The 18,240-nt window shown below is 36.4% G+C and overlaps 1 protein-coding gene across 2 annotated transcripts in view; it reads left to right on the plus strand.

Annotated features, from left to right (window-relative positions):
- The window catches only part of Guf1 (GTP binding elongation factor GUF1), a 1,117,012-nt gene that overhangs the window by 637,980 nt on the left and 460,792 nt on the right, over positions 1 to 18,240 (plus strand). The window contains exon 1 of one of the 2 annotated variants that reach the window (XM_050149667.1): positions 5,012 to 5,015. The exons of the other annotated variant lie outside the window; for it this stretch is intronic. The gene's annotated coding sequence lies outside the window, so the exon portion shown is untranslated. Of the gene's footprint in view, positions 1 to 5,011; positions 5,016 to 18,240 lie in introns of those variants that run through there. 2 annotated transcript variants of the gene reach the window in all.

Here is an 18,240-nt window from a genome sequence, read left to right on the forward strand (position 1 = left end):
ATGCTTCATTCTTGAAATAACAACAGGAAATTAGAGCAGTTGTGAGTCTAACTAAAGGTAAAGCATAGTGGATCAACGCACCTGTTGTGATAAGGAGTTAACTGATGAAATAAACCCAATTTGGAGATAAGTTAGAAAGATGTGCTTGCAGTACAAAATTTAAAAGGGCTTCCAGTTTGAAGAGTATTGATCACCCTTCTTGCCCAGATCCAATGAAAATCCTTGTAAATGAATTGACAGATAAAAAAACTTAGAAAAAGTCCATGGTACATGTCAAATGCTCATAGGGTTTTTCTATCACTAATACAGTCATTGTGAATAAAGGGACCCCGTCGTAGCAGCTGTAAGAAATAGAGGGACAGTATTACTGGGACAGATTATAATCTTCCTGGAAGGTATGTAATGAGTGGTAGTTTATGTATAGGACAACCCCAAACACATGAAGACGTCAGCAAAGCCTGTGGGAGTCCTTCCCAAATAAGTATGGAACTCTTAGTTTGGCCTAGAAAATGCAAACATGAGGAAAACTTTAAGCAATTTCTGTTTGTTCACTGATTGCATACTCCTCCACCAGCCTTTTTCTTGTGGCCCTGAAAGAGAACACACGAGGAGTAAGCCAATAAACAGCACTCCTCTTGAAAGACCAGGATAAATCCAGACCCCCTAGAGAAAGACTGCTGGAGTCTGGAGACTCTCACTCAAGTCTTGGGATAACAAGACCCGAACCCCCAAGAACTCATTAAAGAACTTCCTTGCTATAATCAAATGAGGTTTATTGACAGGAGCCAACTTTCTGGGACTGAGACTCATATCCCATGCAGGGGAAGAGTTTGACCTCAAGTAGCTGGGAGAGGGGCATTTAAGGGAAGAAACCACAACCCAAAAGGGGGTAGGGAGGGCCTCATTGGAAAATTCGGAAAATACCACTAATCATTGGAAAATGATGAAAATACCAGTGATAATCACAAGGGGGTAACTCCCCATTTCTCAAAATTACTCTCTAGATTATAATTTAACTTTATGGTCAGCTAGTTCCTGGAACAGAATCACTGAACTGGCTAACCTAAATTTTTGATTCTTCTCTCCCTGCTTAGATTTTTGGCTCTATTTTTTTCTGCTAGAGGGGTCTGGATTTATCTGAGTCATTCACTAGCAGGGGGTCTGAAGCTATCCTAAACTGCATAATGAGCTTTTTCAAATAAATAAGGAGATAAATACATAAAATTATAGACAGATAATCATGGAATTCATAAGACAAAAATATAATGCATCAAAAATTATTTTTAAATGTTCAATTACCTCAATGATCTCCCCAAATGCAAATCAAAGCTACAATAACTAATTATCACATATCAAGTACAAAGGTAAAATATTTAAGGATGATTTTACTAACTGCATAAACTTTGAAAAAAAAAACAAAGCACTTACTTATTTCTAGTTGGAGTAAGATTGATAAATCATATGCAAAATAGTAAAGTTTCATATTTATGTATGTCAACATTCAGAATGTCCATCAGTTGATATTAGATTTTGTTTTTTATAATGTTCTAATCATATAATATGCTTAGATATAATAGTAAAATTACTCAAATTTAAATCAGCTATTGGTGAAAAATTTAGTCTTTCAGTCACAAAAAAATATTGCAAGGCATAATAAATATGTGAGCTATCAAGCATAACTGAGAGATTAAGACAAAAAGAACGTATATTGTTAAATATTACAGAGCACATACACCACAGCCACTAATACATATGTTGAACAAATAATCTCCAGCATTCATATATTTGGAGATAAAGTCAAGATTAAAGTAGACTATACTGGCAAAGATCTGTTCCAAAGACTTGTGTTTTTATGAAAACAGACCAGAAGTATTAACTTCCAGAAGAAAGTTTATATAAAGAAACAGAGAAGATGATTATCTACAAACCAAGGAGAAAGGCCTCACCAGAAACTAAGAGTGTTCAACTGCCAAGTTCAGCTTTTTATCCTCCATAGCACAGACACATCACTTAAGAGCCCAAAGTTTCTTTTGTGAATGAAAGCAATCAGTTGACTGTAGATCCCTCAAAATCAAAGTACTTTATGTACTCCTATCTACAGTGGTACAGCCCAAACATTTCCATTCTTAAAGATAGAAACTGGGGAGTAAGATTAAAACAAACACAGTAGAACAACCACTGAGCCCTGAAGCTCTGTGTGTGGCTTGTGGGACTCTTACTGCTATCATCATGGCCTAGATATAATGACATCTGATGAAAATGTGTATAACTATCTGCTTTGACTTTTTGTTAGTGAGTGGCATCCATCACTGTTGCTCGCATTTTCTCTGACATCAGAATACTTCGGCCTTTCAATTTGGACTCAGTGACAGCAACTCCCCAGGGACCTGCAGACATCAGTACTGAATTTTGAATGCTGAGACTTCAATGAGAATTTGGAATGTGAAACATAAATGAGAAGCTATAATGCCTTCTTCCTCTCTATCATATTGGTGGTTAGTTTTTAACAACAGTTTCCTATCATGTAAGTTAATTTAGTAAATCTCCATCTATTGCATTAGCTCTGCTCCCAACCTGCCATTTACAAACAAGTAGTAAATGATGATATCTAAACTTAATAAACTACTAACAAGCAAAGTCAGTTCATTACAGATATGCTGATAGAGCAAACCACAAGAAAATTCCAGGCTTAAATTTCTTTTATGGACTAAAGACATGACTCCATGGGTAAAGATCTTGCTGTGGATGTCTTAGAATCTGAGTGTGAATTTTCAAAACACACTTTAAACCAAGCACGGTATTGCGCATCTATAACCTTAGTGCTCCTCTATCAAGATGGATACAAAGTTGGAAGATTACTTAGATAGTCAAAGACCAACTAGCCAGGAATACAGAAGCATTCAACAAAGAAATTCTGCCTCAAATAAGACAGAAATCAAAAACTTACACTGAGGTTGTCTGTCCACATACAATATCTGCCCTGATGTACTTGGATTCATACGTGAAAACACCTAGTATATGTGGGTGAAGAGGATTTTAAAAGTATTTGTTAAGTTAGTTGTGACTCTTGATGAAGAGAAAGAATTGAAATATTCATTATAAGATTTGTATGATTATACAGCATATTAGTTACTTTTCTGTGGCATGATAAAACACCATGACCAAGGCAACTTTGCTCACCTTACTAGACCTGGATGCAGGTTCCTTGGACTTCCCACAGGACAGGGAACCCTGATTGCTCTTTGGGCTGACGAGGGAGGGGGACTTGATTGGGGCAGGGGGAGGGAAATGGGAGGTGGTGGCAGGGAAGAGACAGAAATCTTTAATAAATAAATTAAAAAAAAATAAAAAAGGAAGATTTTTTTTTCTGAGTGATGGTTCCAGATGAGTAAGAGTCCATCGTAGCAGCAAAAATCAGGCATGGTCAGTTCTGAATCGGTTACCTTTATGTTGCTTTGATAAAACATTTTAATTAATACAACTTATGTTAGGAAGGGTTTGTTTTGCCCTGTAGTTTTAGAAGGAGAAACATTCATCATGACAGCAAGCATGCTGACAGCAGGAACAGAAGCTGAAACTTTATATCTTCAAATTTAGGCAGCAATGAAAGAGGACAATCCAGAAGTAGGGTGGGCAAGCTTTCAATTCTCAAAGCCAGCTTCAAGCGACATACTTTCTCCATCATGACCATAGCTCCAACACCTCCTCAAATAGTGACACCAACTGGATACCCTAGTTTACATGTTCAGAACTCTGGGGGACACTTCTTATCAAGTCACCATGTTTAATACAATTAAAAATAAAATCACTTTAGAAATCGGTGTCAGGCATTAGTTTATAAGATAGGTATGTGGTTTTTCAATAAACTATTTTTCCTAAATTACTTGAAATACAAGTTGCATCATTTTCTGTAGCTGAGTTAAGAATGACAATATCTCAGGAGGATACAGGCAATGAAACATTTTGGGGAAGTTCCAAAGGAAGCATGAATTTCTAAGTCTGAGTTCACAAAATGTCAAGATACTTATAATACTCCCAGACACTGGGAAGGTGAAAACACATAGGCAGGTGAAGAGTGAAAACATTGAAAAGCCAATTTTAAAACAACTGAAAGTGAATTTTTATCTATAAAATATAAATAAGAAGATTCATATTCATTGACAAGTTGTGTTGCACTATTGTTGAAGGGAGCGGTTTTGATATAGTTGGTGTTTTGGGCTAACTTTAGCAAGAGGACAGCTGGGAGAATCCCCATGGAGACTGCACATCCGCAGTAAAAAGGATTTGTCGCCACACAGAACCTACCCAGAGCTATCAAAACATTTTACTAGATGTAATTCATGATTCTTTTTATTTACCATCTCCAATGAAAACCAGGACTGAGAGTAGAATTTGGTAAAGCCTCATCCAATCCAACTATTTTGTGTACTTTCAGGGTCATCTTTTTATGCTGGCAACATTTTGTTACCTGCTTTGTTCTCAATTACATATGGATTCAGGGAGTAAGGTGACTTTGTCAAATCATGTTTTGCCTTTGAGAAAGCAATGTGATCGTCTTTAGAGTATGTAATAGGAGACAGTAAATTATGGAGTTTGCAGAGATACGGTGACCTTTTCAGTATTCAGTACCTTGCATAGCTGGTCTTTCCATCCTGCTTGATTAAAGTTCCACTAATCATCAAGAAAGTTAATGCAAGATAAAACATTTTTTTTTAAATGGCACGACATTAATCCTTTTATATGGCAGAAGTTAGAATGGGGACTGTTAGACACTCGTAACGAATTTCAGTGCCTCTGCTGCAGTTGCAAATCCTTAGACAGCAGCCATTGACTTTGGATGATGAAACTGTGACCCAGAGAAAACTTGATCAAGCACTTTTGAGAGTAATAGTATATTACTAAAGTGCCAGCCACACACAGACAGTAGCCATGACCTTGAGAGATAACATGAATGACCCACTCTCCCAGAAGCATTGCAGACAAACTCTACTTGCGTAGAATCTTGGTTATAAACATATCCAATGACATCAACTTTCGAATACCTTTCAGGAACCCACTGAAAATAATAACTTTTGGTGTTGGTTAGTGTAGTAACTTGTAGTTGTTAGAAATTTATGCCAAGCTGATAGCTAGGTACTATTAACTAATCAATAAAAACTAATTTATTAGAAGCTAATGAATGGCAAAAAATTTCCTAACATTGTCAATGTAGAAAGTTCTAGTGTATAGTCATAATTAAGAATCAATGAAAGTGTGTCATTGACTAGCGTTAAAAATATTTGGTCAAATTTGAAGAAATGAAGAGATTTTACAAATAAGAGAGAGCATACTCTTGCATTCTTTAGTACTTGTCATTTCATTTAGCATATTGTCATAAGGACCAACATAAGAACTGTAATTAATACTGTAATGTAGTCTTGTAGTCTAAAGATCGATGAGGCTTTAGGTACGCTTACCGCAAAATGAGTGGAGGTGAAATGACAGACTCGTTAATTGGCTAAGGGTGGAATTATTTAACTGTGAATGTGAAAATAAAATTATCATTCTTTCAGCCTTAAGTATATGCAATTAATATTTATCTTGAATAAGTAGAGATAAAGGAAGCAATCTATATTTCAACACATGGTGGGTCCTTTGCATTATATTTTCATGAATAATATGCAGGATACTGCCTTGTGCTGCAAGCAGTAGCTGTTATTTGTATGATTCATAGCAAACTTTTCATGCTTGACACAGTATGAGTGTTCAATGAATATGGCAATAAATGGCTGATGGCAAATGGGAAAAGGAATATTGCATTCACGGACATTTTATTCCTGTGACTTCAAACCCGCAGAAAGTTCAAGTGAAACTATTTTAAGTTGGATGACAGTCCTAGGAAATGGAATGATCAATATGTATTGTTAGGAGGGTACTATAAACGTGAATTTATACATATAAACAACTACTGTTACATGAGAATCAGTCAAATGGTTTGGAGGCTATTAAGTAAGCTGGTGAAATGACCAAATCCTGAAATTGATTAAATCTAAATCAACATCTCAATCAAAAAACAGTTGTACTTTTGGAAGCTTAATGGAGATACAAACTTTGTAAAAGTTGGAGGTAAATATATATATTTTTTTAATTAGAATTAATCACTTCCAAATATATTATGTTTAGGTGTCATAAAGCATTCAAATAGATATTTAATTTTTATAGTTGTACTCTGTGTGCTTTTTTAATTTTTTAAATATCATTTTACATTTCAACCACAGTTCTCTCTCCCACCCCCTCTTCTCTCCACTCCTTGTCCCTCAGCCACTCCCCATCCACTTTTCCCAAAGGATAAGGGCTTCCATAGGAAGTAAACAAAGTCTGACACAGTAAGAAGGGGCAGGACCAAGCCCCACCCTCCGGCATTAAGACTGAGCATGACGTCCCACCACAGGCAATGGGATCCAACAAGCTAGCTCATGCACCAGGGATAGAGACTGGTTCTACTGCCAGGAGCACCTTTGATAGTCAAAGTTTCACCACTGTCTCCCACATATGGAGGGCCTAGTTCAATCCTATGGAGGCTCCACAGCTTTTAATCTGGAGTTAATGAATTTCCAAGAGCTTCATTAAGCTGTCTCTATATATTCTCCATTGTGATCTTGACCTCCCTTGCTCATATAGTCTCTCCTCTCTCTCTTCGATTGGTTTCCGGGAGCTCAGCCTAGTACTTGGTTGTGAATCTCTGTATCTGGCTCTGTCAGTTATTAAATGAAGGCTCCATGATGGTAGCTGGAGTATATCTGATTACAGGGGAAGACCACCTTGTAATGGAGGGCACCTTCTCCATTATTGCTAGGAGTCTTAGCTAGGATCATCCCTGTGGATTCTTGGTAATTTCCTTTGCACCAGGTTTCTCCCTAACACTATAGTGGCTCTCTCTGTCAAGATATCTCTTTCATTGTTCTTACACTCTGTCTCTCCCCACTCTTGACTATCTAGGTTCCCTCACATTCTCATCTTCCATCCCCTCCACTTTACCACTTCTTCCACACCCCCAGTTTACCCAGGAGATTTCATCTAATTCCACTTCCCAGTGTAAACCATGTGTTCCACTTAGGGTCTTCCTTGTTACCTAACTTCATTGGATCTGTGGATTTTAGTCTCGTTATCCTTTGTTTTACATTTAATATCCAATTATGAATGAATACATACTATGTTTGTCTTTCTGAGTCTGAGATGCATCACTCAGGAGGATTTTTCCTAGTTCGATCCATTGCCTGCAAATTTCATGATGTCTTTGGGTTTTACAGCCCAGTAATATTCCATTGTGTAAATGTACCACATTTTATTTATTCTTCAGTTTAGGGGCATCTAGGTTGTTTCCAGGTTCTGACTATTGAGTAATTGAGTAATTCTTCTAGGAATGTTGTTGAGCAACTGTCCATTAGTATGAATAAATATCCTTGGGGTATATGCCTAGGATTGCTATCTCTGGGTCTTGAGGAAGAATGATCCCCAATTTTCAGAAAACTGCCATACTAATTTTCAAGGTTTCTGTACAAGCTTGAATCCCCACCAGCAGTGATGTTTTTGGGTCCTCAACTCAAAAATCAGCATTAGATTACTTTTAAATTCCCATTTTTTATCTCTATTGGTTCTCAAATCAAAATTTTAAGATATTCTATGTAAGATGAGTAATGAACAGGTAAAAATTCTTTCTTATTTTTAATTTCCATGTCCACTTAAGTAACATAAGTTTTCATGTTTTTTAATGTATTTTTAATTGAGTGGGTTCAAATTATTCTTCTAAAAATTATGGCTTAATTCTCAGAAAAGTGTAAACTTCATTATTTTTGGTTTAAATCAAATTTTTAATAAAGTGTCTAGTACATGTTTAAGTCATAAAGCATATTAGGTCTCTATTACAAGACAATAATTGTGGTTTATTTTACACTATTTATAACATATGAATATATAATTAACAAAAGAGACAGCCAGATCTAATAAAAATATGGTGATAGAATGTATGGTGAAGCAAGAATAGAGTGTGAATGACTTTGCTATTCTTATTATATAGAGAAAACAAGAAAATAACTAACAAAATAGTTAACCAATATTGCTTAAATTTGAATTTGTTTACGTTGACGTATATTTGGTAACTTGTCTTACTAACTATATAATTCAGTGACATTATTTTACTATTGGTTCACATTTAGTGAACAATATTTACTCCGCATTTTAGATATAAATTAGCTTCTCCATAGTGAGTGGGAAATAAGTTTTAAGAGTTTCATTGCGTGAGTAAAGTAACATACAGTGCCAAACCCTATATGTATGAGGACCTTCTATACTGTATGATAATGATACCACAGCATAGGATTAATGAGAGTAATTGTCCACAGAGTAGAATAAATAAGACAATAGAATGAAAACGAGACATACCTTAGCAATCCCTTACAGAACACTTCACCAACTATACCTGACTTCAGTGGAGCAGAAGTAACTGAGGCTGTTGAAAACAAAACCATGGGTGCCAGAATCTACAGCAATGGAAAGAGTGTTGTTAGTTCTCCATCCAAATCTAATCTACTAGTGTTGCATAGCCCAGTAACAATATCAACTCGATGATCATGTCTCAGCTTCCGGTTTTTTTTCCTTGTATTGAAACACCAATAGAAATGAAATTCTCATTTTACAAAAATGAAAGGTGATTAGAACACTGGTGTCTTTGAATTTTTTAATGTTCATATATGAAAACCAGCTAATTTGTTTCTGTTTTCCAAAAAAAAAATGTGGCTAGAAAAATAATTTCTTAGTACAGTTGAACAAGGTAGTAATTAGTATAACACATATCTGAAGAAAAAAAGATAATTTAATTCCAGAGGAACCCCAAAGTTTCCAAACAGGATTTTCTGTGAATTTCAGATATGGTTCATCGGTAGAATAAGGCACTAGAGTAGCAGATTGCACTTGCATTAAAATCAAGATATTCCTAAGACAAAAGTCGCACATTTGTGTTAAGGACTTTGTGAAGAGTTTACATAAAGAAGCAAATAACTTTTCTTTCATCAATGCTTCATCATGTTCCTAATGGTAAACAATCCCCAGGAGATGAGCCTTCAGAGGCTGAGTGCTGATATGTTTAAAACACACCCACAGGTTCTGTTCCTATTTCTGAGTCACTTTACTGTCTCTCATTGAGTCAAATCTTAATAGTTGCTTCTCTGTGTATGCACATATTAAACATCTGAGAAAATGTAAAAGGGTGAAGGGTATATCCTGCATCTATCTGCAGGGGAAAAGGGGATGCTTGAAATCAATTTTAGAAGATGAATCCATTACTGCTTTGCTTCTCTACATATTTAATTAAGATTTTTCTGATAATGTCAGATTTTTCTTATTTGATTACTGGGCTTAAGTCACTATCGTGGTTATGAATTAGGAAGGCTGTCCTTTAAATGTTGAAAAGAAATTCTCATCACTAAAGGCTAAAACTTGGATTTATCTTTGTGTCAGTTCCCTTGGGGCAATGAGCGATAAATCGCTTGATCGAGCCTCGTGAGTTAGGCAAGATGTAAATGCAGGGGAACAACTGAAAAGAAGAATTTATGGACAAAGCTCCTAAACGCTTGGCTTACTAACATGTATTTACTGCTGCTGTAGCAGATTTATACCTCTGCTTGCGTATTTCTTAGACTAATGTCTCTTTGCTTCTTTCCCTCCAAAGCAAAATTCCGATTGTCCTGAATCATAACCAGGCCTATTCTTCAAGAGTTGTGTCTTGCTGTCCCTCAGCAGGTACTGGAGATGCCCACCTGAGGTGTTCTTTTCTTACTGTGATAGAGAATAGATACAGAGAAAAACACCATGGACAAGAGACAGCGGACACAACCTGACAACATACTTTGCTATGCTGATGTGGTATAGTAAGAGGGCACCATCACCACTACTTCTGATTGCTTTAGATTTTGCGAATTCATGCTTCTTGAACATTATCATGCTGCTATATATACTTGTGTGCCTTACAAACTGCTAAAGCAAAAAAAGCATCTTTTCCATTCATAGAAGCTAGGGCTTTATGTTATCTAAGACTCAATCCAAGCAGCAGGGATAATAATAATAATAAAAAACTTAATGTTTGCACAGAAGTGGATTCTACTCTTGAGCTGAAACCTTGTTAGTCTTATATTTAAAGTGGCAACCTTTCCTGTCTGCCCACAAGAGATGACTTTTCACACTCAAACTTGGGCACTCCAGGTGCTTGTAGAAGATTGGACTTCACTTGGTATATGACGAAAGTCCTACACCAGAACTAGATACCTGCCAATTATGCAGGAAAGCATGTAGATAAGAGTCAGCGGTTCAGGCTTAAACATGATTGAGGGAGTTTTGTTATCCCTCTGCATCACTTTATTCATGTATGGTAGGCAACATGATTGCTTGGTTCTCCCTCCAAGTTATGAGCAGGGGAGGGAGCTGTGAAATTTGGCCAGCCGAATTGGAAAGGTTCTGCTGCAAAAGAAACACTTAACATGCCAATGAACTAGATAAGAAAGGAAGGAATGATTTTGAGAAACACAGAAAGCAAAGGTGCTCCAAGAATTTGAAAAGCTCGGTTTGACTACAAACAAATAATTAAGGGAATGAACCTTGAACTAAGATTGTTGATTCTTCACCTTTGAATACTCTAACTACACAGGGTGGCAGAGGTCACATTTTGTTTCTTCCTTTCTGCACCCTAATGATTTTCACATGGAGAATCCATTGAAACAAGAAGCCAGACTAAAGAAGATTCTGTCCTCTCCAACAACTGAAGGTGGCACAGGAAAGAAGGAACTATAAATGGCATTGACACTCGCTCTCCATACTTGAGATGCCCGGAATCAATCATCGATGGAGCTGATCCTCATTTGTCCCAAAGCAAACACCGCCATCCCACAGCTTTGCACATGTACTGGAGCATATGAAATATTTTGAAAAGCCTAGCTCAGCAAACCTGAAAATCACAGTCAATCCTGGCTACGTTCTTTTACTTAGGAAGATTTAGAATGCTTCGGAGAGAGAGGCAAAGCTATAACTATCATTCTCCATCAGGCCAGGACCATTAAAAAGCTTGTCATCCTTAGGATACAACTAAGCCGAGTACAAACTGCCTATGTAGCCGAGATGCTGCTGCCAAGGAAGTAGACATTATGATTAGACACTTAATAGTCTGAACACCCATCAAATATCATAAAACCACCTCTCTCTACTTAGAGAATCAAGCACATTGATATTATTTTTTCTATCAGAATTGAATACTCACTACTAAAATAAATACTCTATTGTGAAGGACATTATTTTCATAGGAAAGTATGTTTATAGATTCATTGATCAAGATTTATATACATGGTATTTCCATTTTATGCCTCTTCCTGTTTGTAACTACATGCTAACACCTATACAAATATCACTTTGAAAGGTATAATATCATAACTGAGTTCCTGATGAGAAGGATAACAATGGACTTGCCAAAGCTAGCATCTCAAAGCTAGCTCACACAAGGCTGCTTAGTAGATGAAAAATAAAGAGGAAAAAATGCACTGGGCTACAGTGGTCCACACCTTTATTCCCAGCACTTGGAAGGCAGAGACAGGTAAACTTTGTGACTTTGAGGCCAGCCTGGTTTACAGAGTGAGTTCCCGGACACTCGGGGCTACATACAGAGAAGCCCTGTCTCAGGGGGAACAAAAAGGAGGGGAAAACATACCTTGCCATTCAATGTGAGTCCTTACAGGAACACACACACACACACACACACACACACACACACACACACACACAAAATAGTGCCTGATGGATTTTACATTAATCATTGATGTTGTTGATGGCAAGGATGTCTACAAGACTTTAATTCTGAAAGACTGACTGTGTGTAGAACAAATTCAAAGTTCAACATCTTTTTATCCTTTGTCTCAGTTGTTCAGTTTGGGACTTGCAAACTTAGGAGTGCCTAAGAAATGTTATATATTAAAATGGAATGTCACAAACATACTTCAGCTGAGAAAGGCAGTGTATATAGGAAACTAAACCACAAAAAAGTAGTGTCAGGTACAGAATCAGTTTCGAGGGCCTTGGGGTCATCACAAGGATCTTGGCTTGCTTAGAGTCCCCAAACACTGAATTTAGTGCTATATGATGTCCCCCTTCAGAGTCTAGTCAACGTTTTGTTTAAACTCATCCTTTGAAAGAAGAGTCTAATTTGTCACTGAGCAATGCATTAACTTACACTTGGCATTTCCTTTCTTCTGTTCCCACCATAGATGCCTATGGCCCCTGGACGATTTCTTTGCCACTTATCCCCTGATTCCCTGTAGCACTTGCTCTCTGCTTCCACTAGACAGAAGTATGCACATGGGTGCTACACATCTGTGCACAGAGTTGTGGGGTAGGACTCCATGTATATCTAAGAGTCCACACCCTTTCCATGAAGATCCACATAGCAAAAACAAAGAAAAACATCATGTATCATTTAAATAGGAAATAGAAACCACTACAAAGGCAAAAACACAAACAGCAAAAGAAAAATGTTTTCTTGTTTTTTTGAACAAATGTCTCAACATTTTCATTGGTCAGAAAACTTGTGAGTTATGTAGCTGGTCCTGATTCCATATACAGTCTATTATACAGTATTATTTATCCATCTATCAACTGGAGATCTTGTTTTCTGCTACATGATGCTCACTGGAAATACCATAATCTTGATCAGAAACAGTGCTGAGTGGTTGGCCCTTGAGTTGACTGATTGATGGTCATTTCATATTCTAAATCAACTTAAGCATAAGAAATTATAGATCATCCACAGCCAAGCCACGGGCAAGATGTACTTCTCGCATGCACAATAGAACTGGAAAACGCTTCCCAGGGAACTCATTTCATAAGTCTTCAGAAGGGTCTAAACAATCTAATAGCATAGATACGATACGATACTATACTATACGTCAGATGTGATTAAGTCATATGGCTTAGAAAATCTTTGAAAATTCTAATGCAATAATATCATCATTATGTTTCCACAGGAAAATGTGTCTGTGTTTTAAAACACAGCAAGGGGAATTTGACATTCTATCCTGTTTTTGTACGTTGGATATAGACTGACAGTCCTGCGTTTTGGGGGTGATTTGCGCTATAGCTGCTAGAGATACAGAAATTAAATACTGCTGACATACCCCTCCAGCTCTGCTCTGCCCTGTCTCTGTAATTAAAAACTCGCATGCCAGCAGCAGAATTAGATCCATATCCTCCCTCCCTCCCTTTCCAGTCATTTGTACTTATATTTTTCCCTTACCCATCTCTGTATCTTCACTCGTTAAAATTTAAATGTGCAAAAGCTCATGCAAATTCCTAATTGAAACATAAAAGGGCAGTAAGTATTCATATAAAGCTGTTCTGTGGTACTGAGAAACGCAGTACTTCAGGGCGTTTTAGCCTAGGATACAGACAGGCTATTTTCTATGGAGTGTCAAAAGTAAATACATCTTGGAGTCCTGTTTCTAATGCCTAATTTCACCATGAAGGCAGAATAATTGGAGGAACATCTTCCTAGTAAGGGGAATTTAAATTTATAAACATAGCGTACAGTTTGCACTTTCTGACAGAGACACAGCAAATATATAATTTACAATTTGGGTTTATTATCAGGTACTGTGCACGTCAAGTACCTTCCCAACTGGCTTGGATGAGATGTTGACAGGCAGTATTTAAATTCAGGTCCAAAGATGTAGATGCTTTTCCATTTTTTTCATGACACAGGTTGTCAAGAGCACAATGACAATAGGAACCGGGTCTGACTGCACTCGAGTATTCTAACTGAAATACTATTTCAAACCCACTAAGAGTTTGTTCTCTTTATAGGAAAAGAGATTTTGAAGTTCTTCTTTCATGGACTAATATTGTCTCTAAATAAGAAAATAAAATTGTGTATAGTAAAAAAGATTTTTGAAGGATTAAAGGAAACTATCAGGGAGCGTATTGTTAACATGAAGAGACTTGGAAACTAGATATGAGGTGTGAATCTAAGAAGTTTCCTCTACGAAAACAAAGAAAGGTGAGATGTTCAGTCCAACGAGCTAAGAATAGACTCCCAAGCTCCCTGGTTACATCCATGAGGCACTGATCAGATCTCAGCTATTCTATAAAAATTTCCCTTGCCATATATTCCTATTTTCAGACTTCAGGAAGAATCTGATATTGAGAATGGCATAAATTGGATCACTCAACATCTCCATGACTAAGGATCTAATTTTGACACCAGAAGTTTGTCCTCCAGACACGGTTATGTAATATATATATAATAAATTCTGAAAATTTTTTCTCATGAAGTTACTAACTTTTTCTTGACTCTACTTCTATTTGTTTCTCAAATATTCTTAAGTATTTCTTTTTCCTATTTTTTTCTACATTTGGTTTCTTTTTTCTCCAAATACACATCATTTAATTATTTCCATAATAATGTATATTTATATTAAATTTCTTAAAATGTAATTACATAAAAAGCATGTCTCCAATATATTACTTGGCAAGCAGAATGACATAACATCATATTTAAGGCAGACACATTTGTGTGCACATTCACTAAATATTCTGTTTCGAAATTTTTAAAATTAATGAAAGTTCACATTATATTGAAGCTCTTCATATTTTTATGTTTCTCAATTATGACTGGATGGAAAGTAATGTCTAATGTAATAAATTAAAAAGATAAAATGTCTTGAGCTTAAGGTGGCCTTCCAAAATCATCTACAAAGTTAAGATTAGAAAATTCTAAGCAATATCATAAATCAATTTACATAACTTTTATTCTCAATTTGTTTCATGTATCCCTATCAGTAACTTTAATCTATGCTAATATGTATGTAACTCCTAGCCTATATCCATCATATTTTTTACACTGGACACCATATATATTAATTCACACATATTTTGCCTATTTAGCAAATTTCAAAAAAATTATTTAAGAAAAATCCAGCATTTAATTTCTATATCCCAACATCCTTAACTGAAAGTTCATCGAGCTAAAAATAAGGTTAAAATACTTTAAAATTTCAAGGAGTATGTATTTCAAATGTTCCTCACCAGAAGAGCTTATGTGTATACTGTAGTAGATATATGCACTAACGAGTAAATAATACTATAAAATATATACATATAGCAAAGCGCTACTTTGTGTAGATAGATGCAATAGATGTTCAGCTAAAAATGAAAGACTTAAAAATCATAAAAGAAACAACTAAAATTAATAAGTAACAAGTTAATCAACTTTATGGAGAAGTTTTCTTGTATGTCATTGAAACGGTGTTCCTTCTGTGTTGTTTTATGGAAGAAGTTCTCCTTAGAGGAGCATGGTGCAGCTGGGGAGGTGATTACTGAGAATGTTCCCATGTGTGCTGCTGAAGAGAATGGGAGAGTCTTACGTTCATAGAGCTATTGTCACAAGGGGGAACACCAAGGTAGTCATTTAGTAGTTGATGAACATAGTGAATAAATTGTCATGGCAGTTTCTCTTTTCAGGCAGTACTCTAGATAAGCAGAATGTGGATCTGTCTATGTCTCTCTATCATTTAACCGGTGCACACATCCTAGAAAGTTGTTCATCCTGTTTTCATTAATCAGTTAAGTACGATGAGGCACTGTTAGGTAAATAATACTGCAGCTTTCTCTCCTACAAAATAAGAGACTAGGCTTAGACTTATGATTAAAGAATAAAATATTTACAAGATGACTGGGCTCACAGACACCGGTCATTTATGTGCTTATTAGCATATCTGAAACTATTCATAATTCCTTCCCTCCCTTTGAGAGTCCCTGTGGACCTACAAAGAGATGATCATTTGTGTGAAATAGATTTCCATTTAATGAGGCTGTCACTCAAGTTATCTGAATCAATTTTTCTGGTTTCTCTTTTATCGTGATCGTATATTGCTTTATGAAGCACTACGCAATTAGATGATTGAAACGTTGCTGCGTGGCAATTAAGCATATGTTAAAAGAGAGATAATTGCAAATGTCAGCAAGGAAAATCAATTCAATAAACCATATTAGTGTGTTCATAACTTTTGCATCACTGTGGCCAAAAACCTGAGAGAACAACTTGATGATGAATGCTTTATTTGGGCTCATGAAGTCATTCCATGGTTGCTGGAATTCATCTACTTTATTGTGGCAAAATCAGGGCTACGAGAAGTACAGCTCACAGTTGTCAGGAAGCAGAGTTCAATGGCAACTATCAAATCATGGGTTTTTTTAAATTTATTTACTATGTATATAGTGTTCTGGGCACCAGATCTCCTTATAGATGGGTGTGAGCCATCATGTGGTTGCTGAGAATTGAACTCAGGACCTCCAGAACAGCAGTCAGTTCTCTTAACCTCTGAGCCATCTCTCTAGCCCTCAAAATCATATTCTTGAGCCCTTCCTCCTCATAAAGAAAGGACTAAGCCTGATTCTAAAAGGTTCTGCAACTTTCTAAAATGGAGTCAGCACCTAAAAGATAAATGCTGAATATATGATCCTGTTAGAAACATTTCATAGTCATATAACACACACACTCATGAGAGGGTAAAACAAATAGTCTAGAATTAGCAGAGAAAAGGTTGGACTTTGCACTAATAGTAAAAGCTTAGTGTGTTAGTATTACATTCTCTCTCTCACTCCTCATAGGATTTTTTTTTTTACTATATAATATGTAACAGTAAAATATTTTGTTTCCCCCAAACTCAGAAGTTAAAATTCTAACCACAGATTAACAGGGGTCATCTTAAATGGCATTAGGCCATGAAGCTAAAGATCACAGAAATGGAGCTCAGTTTTTAATGTTGACTTGTGCAAAATCTACCCTCCTTTTCTCCAGGATGAAGCAGTTAATCACCTTTGTGATGAATAAAACTATATTCCCTGAAGGAGTCTTAAGATTTAAATTGGTGAAAGAATCATTTTAAATTATCCAAAAAAGGCTCTGAAATGAATAAATTAAAACCTGTGAAACAGGGAGATTATCCTAGTATAATAACAAAGATCTGTATCAGTGGACGGATTTGAGAAGTGACTTTAGTGGCCTTGAATTAGAGGAGCACAGACTGAAAATGTGGTGTCTCTAGAAGCTGAGGAAGACAAGAAAGTACTCTTCCTGCATCTAAAGACCCATGCCTCCTTCCACCGGACAAGTTGAGTTCTAGCCTTTCACTACCATTATTACAAAATAATGAATCTGCGTTATTTGAATTCATTGCAATTGTTAGAACAGCAGTAAGAAGTAATGTTGGTGCTGTGAACTCATCAGGTCATTTAGAAATGTGTTAGACTCTTTCCTTCACCATTTGTTTTTCACGCTGTTTTATTTCTTTTACTGGGAAATGAAAGCTGTGGTTTAGTGGTTTTACTGAATCAACCGGCCCTTAAGCCCAACTCTTTATAGTCTCTTTTAAACTTCTTTCTATATTTTCAAAAGTTCAGTACATACATGTGTGTGTTACTAATACATTTTCTAGAATTTGTTTTGGAGAAAGCAAGGATTTTTTTTTTAAAGAAAACATTGTGAGCATTTCCCAACAAAATAAAAAATTTAGGAAAACATAGGGTACAGTCTTACAAAGCCACATTCCAAGCATCTTGGAAAACAGTGAAGTCACTGCCTGCTGTTGATAACTTTAAAAGATATTTCTAGGACATCGGGTTAGTTTACATAACAAAAACACAAGAGCTGATTATGCAACCAGGTCTGCCTCCCAACATGTTTCCCTAGGTCTGCCTCCCACTCATGACAGCTACTAAAATTTTCCTAATCAGCCACCCTTACTTCCTGTTGCCCTCTCATTCTGCTGCTCTCTTGCTAGCATGTAAGACCCTCCAGTCCTGACCCCCAAAGACATTTCATTACCCACTGAATGATGAATGATGTAGCTCATCAGATCAAGTATGTAGTGGTGATAAGCACTTTCAGGTCTGAAAACTTCATCATCTTTCTCTTCCTCTTATTCTGATGCCATAAAAATATCATGGGACATTCTTTTTAAAAAAAACAGTTATTTTTTATTTTAAAAAATGGCATACAAATTCTCAACAACTTATTTGAAAATTCAATCCAGTAATATTTTTTATTGAGAAAAGGAAAAGAAAAAATAGTTTCTGCCTCCCATTTCCCTCCCCCTCCTCCCACCCTTCTCCCCCTCCTCCCACTCCTTTTCCCCTCCCCCCACTTCTCTCCCCCTCCCTCTCCAATCCAAA

This window comes from Alexandromys fortis, unplaced genomic scaffold (genome assembly GCF_014885135.2).
Source record: "Alexandromys fortis isolate MF-2015 unplaced genomic scaffold, M_Fortis_MF-2015_v1.1 scaffold_0, whole genome shotgun sequence".
Classification (NCBI taxonomy): domain Eukaryota; kingdom Metazoa; phylum Chordata; class Mammalia; order Rodentia; family Cricetidae; genus Alexandromys; species Alexandromys fortis.